Raw genomic sequence first — 16687 nt, forward strand, 5'->3', positions numbered from 1 at the left:
TTCCACGGGCAGGTTCCAGATCCAAGCTCCGGTTCATAATTTTGATGCTTTTTACTAGCTATGTGTACTCCCAATAGCAGGGCACATGTCATCCAAATCCAAAGAGGCTTTGACAGTCAGTGTACTAACTCACTTACGGCATGGTAACATTTTCTTTATTTGCATGATGTGGTATAAGTCTATTGAATAAAATGAAATCTCAATGGATACCTATTCAATCCCAGTAAGAAATATTGTAAAGATAGACTATCTATCTACCTATCCATCTATTATCTAGTTATCTATGTATCTATCCATCTACCTACCCATCCATCCATCCATCCATCCATCCCCATTTTTAAATAAGGAAATTGGGGCAGTTGGGTGGCTCAGTCAGTTAAATGTCCAACTCATGGTTTTGGCTCAGGCCATGATCTCACGGTTTGTGAGTTCGAGCCCCACATCAGGCTCCACACTGACAATGTGGAACCTGCTTTGGATTCTCTCTCCCTGTCTGCCCCTCCGATGCTCGCTCTGTCTCTTTCTCAAAATAAATAAACTTTAAAAAACTTAAAAGAAATAAAATAAGGAAATTGGACCATAATTATATTAAGTAATTTGCTCACAAAGACTGCTTCATACCAATCCTGAAAGGAAGCTCCTGTCTTCACAGTTTAGATGCTAAAGTTGACTCTCAAAGAGGATTGATGACATTTTTGTATTTTCCCAGGGTTTATGATTTGTGCTTCAGCTTCAATATCTTGGCCATGTCAGATGGCATTTTTTAAAGGCTGTAGTGTAAAAAGCATTATTGAAAAACAAAAAACTCTCTTATTAAATTTTTCTTCTCCTGAAATAAGCAACATCGTCCCTACTCGTTTAATAAAAATTGTTACTAGAACTAATGAATTCCTTCTTGAAGAGTTCAGTTAATATGCTTGACTTGTTTTAGAGAATTAGAATTCTCAATGCTGCCTTTCTGCCAGCAAGAGGAAAACAGAAAGGGGAAAAAAATGAGTACAAAGGAAAGAAACAAAAAGAAACAAATGATATACCCAGGGCATACCTAAAGGTGAGCTACACCTTTAAACCAAATTGCCTGTAAGATCAGGTTGGACTTTTTCTCCATAGAAGCAGAACCCATTGGTCCTCTCTAGAGAGGTGGTATTTGCAAGGAGCAAGGAAATTAAGTTAGACACATTTCAGCATCCAGGTATTTTACTTCTTCTCCAACAGGACAAAAACACCCTTGCTCCTAAGAAATGGTCACAGACTGGGGCGCCTGGGTGGCGCAGTCGGTTAAGCGTCCGACTTCAGCCAGGTCACGATCTCGCGGTCCAGGAGTTCGAGCCCCGCGTCAGGCTCTGGGCTGATGGCTCAGAGCCTGGAGCCTGTTTCCGATTCTGTGTCTCCCTCTCTCTCTGCCCCTCCCCCGTTCATGCTCTGTCTCTCTCTGTCCCAAAAATAAATAAACGTTGAAAAAAAAAATTAAAAAAAATAATAATAAAAAGAAATGGTCACAGACTAAAAACAGCTATCATATGTCAATCGGCACAGTATCCCTAAAACCTTGAATGTATTTCCGGAATATAATTAATACTCAACATGTATGTCACTTTTGGCAAAATTTGAGAATCAATTATGCCAAATTTAATTTAAAAATGTATTTAGGGGGTGCCTGGGTGGCTCAGTTGGTTGAGCGTCTGACTTCAGCCCGGGTCATGATCTCACGGTTCATGGGTTCTGGCCTGCATCAGGGTCTGTGCTGACAGTGTGGAGCCTCCTTGGGATTCTCTCTCTCTCTCTCTCTCTCTCTCTCTCTCTCTGCCCATCCCCTGCTTGTGTGTGTTCTCTCTCTCTCTTAAAAATAAACTTTAAAAAATAAATAAAAATCTATTTAGGAAAAGATAAAAAATAAAAACAATAGAAATAAATAACAAAATAAAAACGCATTTAGGAAAGAAAATATTCTAGCTTGTGAGTCAGACTTCGTCAGCTCAACTTAAATTACTTCCTCTTACTCTCAGATTATCTTGTGCCAGTGAGAGAGACAGGAAGGGTATGTGTTATTGTCTTGTTACTGTTGCAAAACAAAACTTTTCTTTTTTTTAAAGTTTATTTATTTTTGAGAAAGAGAGAAAGAGAGGGAGACCGAGGATCTGAAGCAGGCTCTGTGCTGACAACAGAGAGCCCAACATGGGGCTCAAACTCACGAACCCTGAGATCATGACCTGATTTCTTGTTGCTTAACCAACTGAGCCACCCAGGTGCCCCAAGAAAATGTTTCTTTAAAAGAGAAAGGGTCGGAGTGCCTGAGTAGTTCAGTCCGACTCTCGGTTTCGCCTCAGGTCATGATCTCATGGCTTATGAGACTGAGCCCTGCATAGGGCTCTGGGTTGGGCTCTGTGCTGACAGTGTGGAGCCTGCTTGGGATTCTGTCTCTCTCACTCTCGGTCTGCCCCTTCCCCACTCATGCACTCACTTGCTCTCTCTCTCTCAAAATAAATAAATAAACTTTAAAAAAAAAAGATAAAGAATCAAAACGAGAATCTTCCCTCTCCCTGCAAACAAATAAACACAACAAAAAACCAAAAACCCACCCGTGAGAGTAATCATAAAATACTCAATTGGTACAAAATGGTGATCCTTTAACAAGTGCATATACTAAGTCCTGGCATGGCAGCCAGTAACAGTCCTTTTAGATTTCACAGGAGGAGGAAGGAGAGGTTTAGCATAATTAGAGGTTTACACATGGTGCCATCATGTCAGGAACATCAGAGGCAATTCTCAAACTAGCCGATCAATGAATTTCTAACCATGACATCACATTAGCCATTATAGATAAGACTGCTCCTACCACTGAAATGAATTATGCATTGGGACCAATACAGGCCTAAGTCCAAGCATTTGGTCCACAGATTCTTTTTTAATTGTGTAATGTTTACTAATTTTTGAGAGGGAGAGACAGAGCACGAGCAGGGGAGGAGCAGAGAGAGAGGGAGACACAGAATCTGAAGCAGGCTCCGGGCTCTTGAGCTCTCAGCATAGAGCCCGACGAGGGGATTGAACCCACAAACTTCGAGATCATGACCTGAGCTGAAGTCGGACACTTAACCCACTGAGCCAACCAGGCATCCCTGGTCCGTGGATTCTAATGCCCACCTCTCACATTGCTGAGATCATCAATAAGATTTAAGAGAAAACAGGTAAAATAGTCATTAAAGCATAAAGGCACCGGAAACCATTTCATTCCTTTGATATTCAACTTGGTTTTTTTTTTTCTTGCCACTCCCACACACATAGTTGAGTCTGGTAATTCACTTTTGAAAATGTGGTTAATAACCCAAAGCCAGTACACTGTATCAGTGACAGAACACTAACCGATGACCGGAAGGACAGTTCAGTCTTGATAAACCAGGAGCCAACGCTAAGATTTTTTTACATTTTAATGTGACTCTAAGATCCCTTAAAAGCTCCCAGTACATTAGTTTCTGTCTAAGAACATGAAAGTCCAGCATATATCATTTACCTAATGAGCCAGTGATTTTTCATAACATTTGTATTTTAACTGAAAGGCATTTGGGAGAAAAGTAAAGTTGATGATTTCAGTGTGCTCGTTAAGAGGAAAACTAAGTTCTTTTTACAGGATTCACTATTATTTTTTATATTCTCTTTTGCCACTTATTTTGTAATTGTAACAAAGAAGACAGGGAAGAGATTGTTAATGATTATGCCCCCCGCCCCCCGCCAAATGCTAATCTTTCACCTTCTAAATGGTAAATTGCCCCATTTTTAAAGTCCATTATCTCCTTCACTCCATCATAGGCTCTTTTTCTTCCTCCTACTCATATCTTTTCCCCATGAAATAATCAAAGACCTCATTAGATAGGTCCCGAGCCCAGCCATTTGAAGTGCTTTTATACACACAGCCCCCTTGTCAATGGCCATAAGAGACGAGTTTGTTAATTGTCATTAAGAGATTTAGGCAGCAAGGCAGACCTCTTCTTTGTCATCTCCTTTGCATCCTTCAGGCTCCTGCTTTTTTTCAGACATACAGAGCCCAACATCGGTTTCTGCACACCTCATTCTGTATTCCAGCCTAGTCTGGGCTTGGGTGACAGCTGAGAGTGGCTATTACATGACAAAGCACTGGCATATAGAAATATTTCTATTCAGGGGTGCCTGGGTGGCTCAGTCGGTTGAGCATCCGACTTCAGCCGGGGCCATGATCTCACGGTTCATGAGTTCCAGCCCTGGATGGGGGGGGCTCTGTGCTGCCAGCTCAGAGCCTGGAGCCCGCTTCGGATTCTGCGTCTCCCTCTCTCTCTGCCCCTGCCTTGCCCGCGCTTTCTCTCTCAAAAAGCAATAAACGTTAAAAAAAAATTAAAAAGAAAAAGAAATACCTCTATCTGTGTGGACACCTTCTCTGAGTTGAGCTCACTATTGTGCAATCTGAAGGACAAGAACCTAACAAGACAGGCACGATGGCCGTGGAAATTCCGTCATCCTCAACAGGCCAATTTCCGCCTCATTCTCCTCATCCACTTGGGCATCCAGCCAAGTCCACCCCTTGCTGACTTAGTGACTTGGGGCAAGTGCCTGCGCCACTCTACACCTTCTTTTTCTCCCCTGTAAACAAGCCCGGCAACAGAGCTTGCTTCCTCAGATGTCTTTACTTTTATTTATTTTTAGTTTCAGGTTTTTTTAAAAAAAATATATGCTCTAAGTATATCTTTCTCTTAATTTTTAAAAATTTGAATATGGTTGACCCACAATGTTACGTTCTTTCAGGTGCACAACACAGTGATTGGACAAGTTTATATGTTATGCTGTGGTCCCCCCAAGGGTAGCTACCGTGTCTCATCCCACAGCGCCATTATGATATCACTATGTTCCTCATGCTGTACCTTTCACCCCGTGACTTATTCATTTCATGACTGGAAGCCTGTATCTCCCACTCCCCTTTAGCTTTATTAATTAAAAAGGTTTTTTTTTTACGTTTTTATTTAAATTCTAGCTAGTTAGCATACAACATAACATTAGTTTCAGGCAGACAATATAGTGATTCAACACTTCGATACAATACCTGGTGTTCATCACAAGTTCACTCCGTAATCCCCATCACCTATTTAACCCATCTTCCCCACCCACATCCTCTCTGGTAACCATCAGTTTGTTCTGTGTAGTTAATAAGACTGTTCCTTTTTCCTCTTTTCTTTTCTGTAATCTACACCAACTGTGGGGCTTGAAGTCACAACCCCAAGATCAAGAGTCGCATGCTCTTCTGACTGAGCCAGCCAGATGCCCCAAGAGTCTGTTTCTTAGTTTACCTCTCTCTCTCTCTCTCTCTCTCTCTCTCTCTCTCTTCTTTTTCCCCCTCTGCTGGTTTGTTTCTTAAATTCCACACAGGAATGAAATCATAAGGTCTTTGTTTTTGACTGACTTCTTTTGCTTAGCATAATTCTATTTCCATCCATGTTGTTGCTAATGGCAAGATTTCATTCTTTTTTTTTTTGTAATGTTTGTTTATCTTTGAGAGAGAGAAGGTGAGAGAGAGAGAGAGAGCACAAGTAGGGGAGGGGCAGAGAGAGAGGGAGACACGGAATCTGAAGCAGGCTCCTGGTTCCGAGCTGTTGGCACAGAGCCCAACACGGGACTCGAACTCATGAGCCATGAGATCATGACCTGAGCCGAAGTCGGACACTTAACCAGCTGAGCCACCCAGGCGCCCCAAGACTTCATTCTTTTTATGGCTGAGTAGTATTCCACTGTATATGTACACTTCTTCATCCATTCATCTGTTGATGGATACTTGGACTCTTTGCATAATTTGGCTATTGTAGATAATGCTGCCATAAACATCAGGGTGCATGTATCCCTTTGAATTATTTTTAAAATCTATTTTGAAATGGATTTAAAATTAATGAAAAGTCATCAGAACAGTTCAAACAACTCCTGTATCTGCTTTACCGAGGTTTCAAATTAATATGTTACTCCATTTGCTTTTACACTCTCTTTCTCTCCCTCTCTCTTTCTCTCTCTTTCATCGTTAGTCTTGCCTAAACTCTTGGACAGCCAGGAGCATCTGAGTGGCTCAGTGAGTTAAGCATCCAACTCTCGATCTCACCTCAGGTCTTGATCTCAGGGTCGTGAGTTCAAGCCCTGCACTGGGCTCCACGCTAGGCGTGGAGCCTACTAATACAAAAACAAAATCAAAAACTTCTTGGAGAGCCATCTGCCAATGTAGTGTCCCATCACTTCAAAACACTTTGGTTATATTTTCCCCAAACAATGACATTCTCCTACATTACCAGTCTCAATCCCTCAAAATAGGAACTTAACACTGATACGATGCTAACATCCAACCCAGTGACTCCAACTGAAATTAAAGGCTGGGAGCCAATCTCTAATGACTTGATTCCCTGCCCATCACACTGCAACCCACTCCACATTCCCTGAGGTTACAGAGTTAACTGATAAACTACTTGCAGGCTGAGCCCTCCTTCAGGCAGCAGGGTCAGTCCCACACCTAAACAGGTAGATTATGAGAGGCCTGAAAACAGTAACTTGAGAATTTGTCTTGAGTCCAGCTTTCAGCCCAATCCCATTTAAAGTTCTTACACTGTGACCAAGTCCAACCATCTCCCACCCCCCACTTTTAAGACTTATAGCTTTACCATTTTTCCCTTTGCTTAAGGCTCCATCCATCCCCAGGGCTGGAGTCAGGGAGAGTTTTCAATAATCGTGTTTAGTAGTAAAACCTTTCAAATGAAATTACATTGAACCACTACATATACAGAGAGAGAGACTTGGGTTGAAATCTGATTCTTCCATTTTCTAGCTTTCTAAACTGATTTAACCTAGTTGGGTCGCCATTTCTTCATCTGTAAAATGAAACACCAAGTGAGGCAGAGCACTGAGGTCATATGGGAGGAAAGATGAAGAGTAATATTTTGTTAGTGCCTTGATAATCGAACCATTTCAAGAAAACTAACTCTCAGTATGCAATAGAATAAAATCCAATGTATAAGTGAGGATGCAAATTCACTGCATATGATGCAACAGTCAAGAAGACCACATCTAGCTTGGCCAATACATCATATTCTTCATAGGGAACATACGTGGAAAGACAAACGATAATGGTGGATTTCTTAGTTGGCGTGGGGCCAGCCTCATCGCACTAGCCACTTTGATCTCCTTACCATAATGACTGAGATCATTTATCTCCTCTGTAAGACCAGCTTCCAAGTTGCCAGACGCCTGTTGGGGGTGTTCAAGGAAACCTCTTCTCCTGGCTTGACAACATTTTTATCTTATGCGTCTCAGTTTCGAGAATTTATTAAGTTTTTCTTTTCCTTGACAGATTATCATACTGATTTCTTTAACATAAATTATCTTATGGTGTACCTCCCTAGTAACCTTGATGGTGTTAGGAGTCCCTACATCTCTTTCAACATTTTAGGGAAGCCTTGCTGGCAACAGAGAAGTCAAGACACTTGGAAGGATCATCAGATATTTGTTATCATAGTCAAGGTCATGCAACATAATGCAAAACAATTTCTCAGAGCTGAATAAAAACCATGCATACCCAACTGTGGTAAACAGAGTCAAGGGTAATCCCCATGATCCCTGCCTCCTGGTGTGTATGCCTTTGTGTCATCCCATTCTCTTACGTGTTGACCAGGACCTGTGATCTGTTTGTAACCAAGAAGCACGGTAAATGCGATGGGATGTGTGTGATTATGTGCACACAATTATGGTACATAGACTGTAACTCCCACTTGCTGAGACACTCTTTCCTGTGCTGACTTTGAAGCTGCCAGCTGACTTGGTATGAGCTGGCCTAAGGAGAGGGCCACGTGGTAAGCAATTGAGAGTACCCTTTGGCCAATAGCATCAAGAAACGTAAGCCCCCAGTCCAACAAGAAACTGAGTGCTGCCATCAGCCATCAGAGCTTAGAAGTAGATCCTTCCCCACCTGAACCTCAGGTGAAACTGCAACCCTACACGACATCTTCACTGTAGCCTTATGAGACCTCGGAGCAGAGAATAGAGCTAAGCCGTTCCTGGACTCGTCAGCAACAAAAAATGTGAAAAGAATCAATGTGTGCGGTTTTAAGCCACTGAGTTTATGGTAATTTGTTTCACAGCCTTAGAAAACTAATACACCAATAGATGTTTTCCTTTTTAATGTGGTACGAGTTTCCTCAAGTCATGACACGCCCATTAGACCTTATAGATGTTTCCACAGAAAACCTCTTCTACATATGATCAACTGTCCCATATTTCAGTTTATGTAATGGTCCCAACGAGTGCTAGAGAGTGAATTCATGTATGTAAGATTCTAAGAACTAATTCCATGACATACTTCTCTCCCATGCCCCTCTGACCACTATCATTAACTTGTAGACAACGTCATCTCTTGTCATCTTTACTTCTTCCTTCAGTTGGCCATTTTCTCATCTTTCCAGGAATTTACACCTTTGCCCCAACCAGAAGACAAAACAAAGCAAAGAGAATTATATCTATAGCTGATTAACTGTCCCTTCTGAGTTGAGTCTTGATCGTTTCTCTTCCAAAGAGCGATCTTTTTCAAGGGTCTGCCCTCAAAGTGGATGAATAAAAATTCAACCAAGTGGAGGAGGGGAAGGAAAATGTTCAAGGAACAGGTTCAGAGTGCACAATTCCCCATGGTGGGAGAGCACATAATGTGAAATAAGGCAGAAGAGGTACATGATAAAGCTGGGTAGGTAAGATGGAGTCATATCATGCAAAACCTTCACAGCATGTTAAAGATTTAACTTTCCAACCTGAGAACAATGTAAAGCTGCTGAAAGGTTTAAGGAGTGCAGGAGAGGTGGCATTATCAAAGTACCCTTTGGAAGGAGCGCCTGACTGGCTTTGTCAGTAAAGCATGTGACTCTTGATCCTGGGGTCATGAGTTCAATGTCGGGCATACAGCTTACATTAAAAACAAACAAACAAACAAACAAACCCAAAGTACTCTTTGGAAAAGATGAGTCTGGTCAAAGTGAAAGAGAATATAGTGAAAACATGGAGAGCCGTTAGAAGGTGACCAAAGAAACAACCAATGAGAGATTATAATAGCTTGGATCAGTGGGAAAACAATGAAAATGAAGAGCTGGAGGTAACTGGACAGAGGAGCCTAGAATTATCATACACTATTGTGAGAAATTTCATTAGAAATTTCATTTCCCTCATCTTGAAAAGTCTTCTGATTTAATTTCCATTTGCCTGGAGAATTTCCTCAGTCTCTCCAGAAAGGATGCATAGTTAGCATACTTTCTGGGCCCTTGCATGTGTGAAACTGTGTCAATGCTGCCTTCATGAGTAAATGAGGGCATTGGCTGCTATATTTTTCTCTCAAAATTTTATAAATGAGCTACTGTATCCTCTAGATTTATATAGCAGAAAAGAAATCTGTTTCCCTTTGATTATCTTCTTTTTTGCTCATACTTTGTTTTTTGGTTTTTTTTTTTTTTTCTGTCTAAAAGTTTCCAAGATACTTTATCCTAGAATTTCACCAGATATGGCTAGGAGTGTGTATTTAATCCTGTTGGGTGCCCAATGAACACTTTCGATCTGAAAACTTGATTATGTTGGAAGCTCAGATAAGCATTCTTTCTATCATTTCTTGAATTATTGCTTTCTTTCTATCATTTGCCTTATCTCCTGGAAATTCTATTCTTGGCTTGCTCTATAACACGTTTTCTTTTTTCACTCATGATTTCTATTTCTTCATGTTTTGTTTTGCCTTTTGAGATCGTTTCTGTATTTGAACTTCCAAGTCGCTTATTCAGTTTTCAGTAGCATTGATTCCATTTTTTCACTTTTTTGGAACCTTTAAATTTACAAATCCCACTTTTTTTCTTTTTCTTTTTTAAGATTTTTGTTTTGTTTTTAAGTAAGCTCTACACCCAACGTGAGGCTTAAACTCACGACTCTAAGATCAAGAGTCTCATGCTTCACCAACTGAGCCAGCCAGGCTCCCACAGAAATCTGACTTTTTTTTTAAATTTTTTTTACATTACTTATTTTTGAGAGACAGCAAGACAGAGCACAAGTGGGGAGGGGCAGAGAGAGAAGGAGACAGAATCCGAAGCAGGCTCCAGGCTTTGAGCTGTCACCACACAGCCTGACATGGGGCTCGAACTCACAAACTGTGAGATCATGACCTGAGCCAAAGTCGGACGCTTAACCAACTGAGCCACCCAAGCACCCCCAGAAATCCCACTTTTAAAATTTTCCAGGGGTGCCTGGGTGGCTCAGTCAGTTAAGTGTCCGACTCTTGATCTCAGCTCAGTTCTTGATCTCAGGGTTGTGAGTTCAAGCCTGATATTGGGCTCTATGCTGGGCATGAAAACCTACTTAAAAAAATAAATAAATAAAATTTCTAAAACCTTTTGCTTTCTCACAATTTCTTTTCTTTTTTTTTTTTCATTTCCTTTTTTTAATAGGGATTATCATCATAGATTTTTGTAGTTTTCTTCTAATACTATAACTCTTGTCCTTGAAACTATGTCACCTTAATTGATCCGTGAATCACATGTCCAGTCACTGCAGTAAGAACTCCAAGAACATTTGTGTAGGGTTGGTGAAGACGGTCAGGCCATGGTGGCCTTGCAGAACAATGAAGTCAGAAATTTTTCATGTTAAACCACAGGTGAAACAACAGAACTGATTGATGCTGAGGATTCTATTATCTTGGTCTTCTCCAGGTTTGAGCTTTGAGTGGCTGCTGTTTTTGGCCCATTGGAAGGGAAGCAGTTCATAGCACCGGATCCCCCCAGCAATGGCAACATTCATGGAATCAGCAACGTGTCTCAGAAATTCATCGGTGAGCAGGAAAGAAAGGTTTATCTCCACAGGTTTAGTCAATTCCTGCACTGCAAGGCCTTGGAATCAGAGCTCCCGACTCCAGGACAGATCAGAGAGAATGGTCTCCCACCTCCTGGGCAATTGAAATCATGCCACAGAGAAGGTGCCTTCTCCTAACCTGGTTTCTGGGAGGTCATGTGGGAAGACTGAAGATCCTAGAAGTGTAGGATCCCCTCCAGGTTCCTAGAGTGAAACATGGGCATCTCTATACCATATACCCAACCCATGCACCCACACACACACACACACACACACACACAAGCCTTTAACTTATGAGTTGATTCACCACAGCAGAAAGTTGAGGGAAATAGGAGTAAAAATCATGTGCTCAGGTTTGCCCTCTTCCCAGAATCCTTCTGGGTTGTTGGTTTTATGTATCTATATCTATATCTATATATCTACATATATAATTTTTATTTAAATTTGTATATATTTATGGGGCATCTGGGTGGCTCAGTCAGTTGAGTGTCTGACTCTTGATTCCAGCTCAGGTCATGATCTCACAGTTCGTGAGATAGAGCCCTGTGTCAGGCCCCACACTGAGTGTGGAGCCTGCTTGGGATTTTCTCCCTCCCCCTCCTCAAAATAAATAAATAAACTTAAAAAAAGTTGTACATATTTGTATATTATTTATACATTTTTATTTCCTTCCGTGTATACTAAAATCCCCTTGAAGACAGGAATGTCAAGTAGTTTGTGGGTTTTTTCCTTTTTAAAACAAATTGTATAAGGAAAATTGTGTAACCCAGCTTCAGTAGATATTCCTTAAAAGCACTGATGGCATTCTAAACATGATTCATAATTGGTAAGTGTAAGTGAGTGAACCAAGCAAAAACTTGGAACTAGCAACTAAGAAGTACGGTTACATTAGCCACCAGAAATTGATTTTTTTCTCATGCTGGTTGCCAATTTTGTATCGATTAGTTGTTGTCCTTGAAATTCAAAACACTATTGATCTGCATCAAGTACTTAAAGGGTTCTCAAGAAATATTTGTGGATTTTGATGAATGACAAAATCAAATAAGACCATGGTACACTAGTCTATGCAATTGTCATTGTTTACATTTCTTAAGTAACTCTATGCATCTTTCCTTCCTTAGTCACTGATATCAACTAGTTAAGGAAACCTTTCCGATTCCCAAGTCACTTCTAAGGCTTTGCGAAGTGGTTTTTGAACAGCGTCATGATAAACTGTCTTAAGAGATGCTTGACTTGCCTTAAGGTCTTGAGTGTCCTAGTTCCTCAGTTGATCAACAGAAACACTCTTGAAGACGTACTGTTGAAAATATAAAGTACGTAAGCCCGTAATTTTCTTCTGCTGTGAATGTAATTTGCTCCCATTTTAAGCAAAACCACTTGGGAGAATGTAAGAAAATTGAACCCTTCCTCTGTTTGGATACAGAAATAAGGAGTGAGGACACTCGAAATGAAGTCAAAAAGAAGGGGTGGTCAAAATAATGATGAAATTAGGACAAGATGTGTTTTCAAGATTAACTGGTTCACTACTCCTATTGCTAAAAGCATATAGAATATCACCGAATGTTAAGTAAGGACGATTACCAAACCACCTAAAGAAGCAGTCTGTGGAAGTCAATGGCCTATGAAAATGAACAGAAAGAATCTATGTTCCCCTCTTCTGGTTCAAATAAAATGAACATTTTTCTTTTTCTGAGTTTGAATGAGACCAAAGAGGCTCAGGTGGCCCTGAGAGCCTTAGAATAGAGATTATTATGTAGAGATGACAACTAGGGAAGTCTCGACCTGGGGTTCGACTTAATTGGTTTCTGTCTACAGGACCCCATATTATTTATCCCAATATGGTTCCAAAATTCTCTGCTTCCCTGCAAAGTAGATGTTCCCGAAGATTACCTCCTGCCTACCAGACTGAACTTCTATTAGTTGAAATGTTTTGTAATGGTTGTTGCTTCCATTTTAGCACAGCTGGACTCAGGAAAGGAAAGGGGGCGGGCAGCTAGGGTGTATTTAGGGGACACAGGGCCATAGCTCATTGGCATGTGCTTTAAGAAATGTTTTTTGGGTTTTTTGTTTGTTTTTTTGTGGTTTCTCCTTGTCCTGATTATAAATTTCTGCCACCACATTGGACACCAGTACTGTGCTTACAACACAGCAAGAGAGACCCTGACCTGGAACTCTAATTTTAACCATTCTGGCCCTCGTCAGATGGTACCCTACTACACAAGGTGAGGAGTCCATGGGGCCTCGGCGTCTGAGATTTCTCACTTGAACCAGGATTTGCAGATTTTTACGGAAGTATATTTGTCAAGATAGGAGGATGAAACATTTTATTGCACTGTTTGCTAGCTTGATTTATAACGTATTTTTAGATAAATAGTGCACGGACCTCCATTTGTACTCTTGACCTGGTCTCCAGCAAATGGCAGAAATGGGCCTGTTTGGCACTACTCTTTCTGGGCTGCAGAAGACTCTACCTGACCAATTCCTGGGCCACCTTCAGGCCTGTTCCTTCCCCACCTCAGATGAGATTGCAACTAGTGTGTGGTCCGGGCTCTCCCATTAATGAAATATATGTGATTTCCTCTGAGTTTTCCTGTCTGTAAAACAAAGAGGTTGGACAAGATGAGCTAAAGTTTCCTTCTAGCTCTTTGACCTGTAAGAGTGGCAAAGAGGAGATAGCTATTTTTGGCTTTTTGGCATTTATCAGGGTCTTTAAATCACTTTGAACCAAGGCTTCTGTGGGTCCAAGCAGAATGGGTCCTCAGTCATGTTTCTGTCCTAAGCATGCAATGGAGTCTCACTAGGTCTCACCAACTCGTGCATATGAAAATGAACTTGACAGCATTGATAATGTCAGTTCCATGAGTTTCTACCCACATGTTTAGGGCAAGGGCCTCTGCCCTCCTCAAAATTTCACCCAGCTATTTATGGGCAGTTTTAAGGTTTCTTAATCCATTGTAGGGCGCCATGCTAGTGTCTGTTGGAGAAAGCCTTTCTTCTTAACCTTCCACACTGCACGCATATCCCATGCGAGTGACAGACAGCAGCAAGAGTGGTCCTAGGGCACCATCTCCCGATGACTCCAAGACTATAGTCCAGCAAAACAAGCTGTGGCCATGGTGTGCACCACACTGATGGAGAGGGAATGCCCTTCTGCCCTTCTCTCCATTTTATTTCCCACTTTGCCCATGGGACACAAAGCATAGGTGAACAATGAGATACCACCTCACACCTGTCAAATTGGCTAACATTAACAACTCAGGCAACAACAGATGTTGGCGAGGATGCGGAGAAAGGGGAACCCTCTTGCACTGCTGGGGGGAATGCAGACTGGGGCAGCCAGTCTGGGAAACAGCATGGAGGCTCTTCAAAAAGTTAAAAAGAGGGGTGCCTGGGTGGCGCAGTCGGTTAAGTGTCCGACTTCAGCCAGGTCACGATCTCGCGGTCCGTGAGTTCGAGCCCCGCGTCAGGCTCTGGGCTGATGGCTCAGAGCCTGGAGCCTGTTTCCGATTCTGTGTCTCCCTCTCTCTCTGCCCCTCCCCCGTTCATGCTCTGTCTCTCTCTGTCCCAAAAATAAATAAAAACGTTGAAATAAAAAATTTTAAAAAAAAGTTAAAAAGAGAACTACCCTATGACCCAGCAATGGTACTACTAGGTATTTATCCAAAGGATATAGGAGTGCTGATTCAAAGGGCTACATGCACCCCAATGTTTATAGCAGCATTATCAACAATAGCCAAAGCATGGCAAGAGCCCAAATGTCCATCGATGGATGAATGGATAAAGAAGATGTGGTATATAAATACAATGGAGTATTACTTGGTGATCAAAAAGAATGAAATATTGCCATTTGCAATAACGTGGATGAAACTACAGTGTATTATGCTAAGTGAAATAAGTCAGAGAAAGACAAGTATCATGTGATTTCACTCATGTGGAATTTAAGATACGAAACAGCAGAACATAAGGGAAGGGAAGCAAAAATAATATAAAAACAGAGAGGGAGACAAACCATAAGAGACTCTTAAATACAGAGAACAAACTGAGGGTTGCTGGTGGGGTGCTCGGTGGGGAGGTGGGCTGAAGGGGTGATGGGCATTAAGGAGGAAACTTGTGACGAGCACTGGGTGTTGTACGTAAGGGATGAATCACTAAATTCTAGTCCTGAAACCATTATTACACTATATGTTAACTAACTTGAATTTAAAATAAACAAACAAAGCAGAGGTGAGCATGCTCCCCTCTCTCATGCTGTCACGTAAAGCAGAGTTTCCCTTGCAAGGACTCAGACACAGACCCAAGGATCACAGGACAAACCCCCACACTGGCTTTAATATCTCTGTCTCCCCCCAGTGCCAAATGTTTTCTGGCCCCCTCTCCACATGAATATTCATCAGGCATAGATTCGTGCCCATGGATGACTGGCCCACTAACCTTGTAGATATACCAGATATGTGAAAACAACTGGAATCCAATAAATCCGCGAATGAATGAATGAATGAATGACATAACTAAATACCAAAAGAACAATGCAGTACAGCGATGTTGGGCTGACTTCCCAAACATTTCAGAAATCCATTCAGATTCACAGTGTTTATGATTATTAGCTGAATATTTTAGGCCTTAGTGAATGGTTCTTGCATTTTTGGCAATAGAGAAAGCTAATCATTATTATTCAAAGGGTTCTTGTGGTGTGCCAGGAACCGGGATACACATTTATATGCATTGTCTTATTTACTCCTTTAGGTCAGGCGCTGGCAAACTTTTTCTGTAAATGGCCAGATGGTAAATTATTCCCAACTTTGTGACCCGTAATATCTCTGTCATAGTATTCAGCTCTGAAAGCCAAAGTGTAAACAAATGGATTTGGCCACGTTCCAGTAAAACTTTACAAAAATAAGTTGCAGGTTGAATTTGGCCCACAAGCCATAATTTGCTGACCCCTGCTCTATGGAATTCATGAGGTTGGCACTCTTTGCATCTTCACTGAACAGACAAGGAGACTGAAGCATAAAGAGGCTAAGCGAATGGCCCAAGATCTCAGATACTAAGGAAATGGATTTGAACCTAATGGATTTGATTCCAGAGATCACACTCTTTTGCACAACAGGGCCATTTAGGCACTTGGAAGTAAGTTACAGACGACCCTTGGTGGGAGACCGAAGGGCAGGACCTGCCTTTGAACCTGCATTGCGTGTGGGCTCAAGGTCTCCCTCCTCAGCCACCATCCCCAACACAGATCTTGATATAAAGGTTTCCCCGCTGAGAATTGAGCGTTCCTATGAAAACTTTGATAAGCCGAAATGTTGTAAAGTGAAGAAACAATTACTAGTGGCTTATATGAAAAATCTGAGTATCCCCAAACCCCCAAAATCAACTCTCTTAGGCTCTTCTGATACCTTAGGACACATCTTGTTCACACATGCACAAAATAAATCAAGGTAAAGCACAGATGCTCACAGACCCAGTCCAAAGCTCTGGCGGCTTGTTGCTGAGGTGTTGAGCGTAGTTTCCGGGGAAGGAGCTCGATGGGGTCACTCTCACCGTTCGGGGTAAGTGCTGCCTCTATAACGGCTCGCTGCAAAACAAACACTGAACGTTATTTTCGCTTTTTGCCTTTTTTCATAGAAGTGAAAATCCTCTTGGGATTTCTCCCTGTTAGCGAAAACAGGTGTAGGTCCTTCCTAAAAATGAAGTGGACCAACGTGAACTTTTGAAAAGCAGGGTATACTGGCACACTGGTCATCCATTAAAGGGAAAAAAGCCAGTAATAAATGAAAGGTCCCTTTCTCGCTCTGAAATATCAGGAAAGGGTAGTGTAAGCCCCATCTAA

The 16687-nt window shown here is 41.6% G+C and overlaps 1 long non-coding RNA gene across 1 annotated transcript in view; it reads right to left on the minus strand.

The window, feature by feature from the left end:
• The window catches only part of LOC115507536, a 137196-nt gene extending 120779 nt beyond the window's left edge, over nucleotides 1–16417 (minus strand). Inside the window, exon 1 of the long non-coding RNA XR_004343250.1 lies at nucleotides 16319–16417. This is a non-coding gene — a long non-coding RNA (uncharacterized LOC115507536). The remainder of the gene's footprint in view (nucleotides 1–16318) is intronic.
• Nucleotides 16418–16687: the final 270 nt, after the last annotated feature.

This window comes from Lynx canadensis, chromosome X (assembly GCF_007474595.2).
Source record: "Lynx canadensis isolate LIC74 chromosome X, mLynCan4.pri.v2, whole genome shotgun sequence".
NCBI lineage: Eukaryota > Metazoa > Chordata > Mammalia > Carnivora > Felidae > Lynx > Lynx canadensis.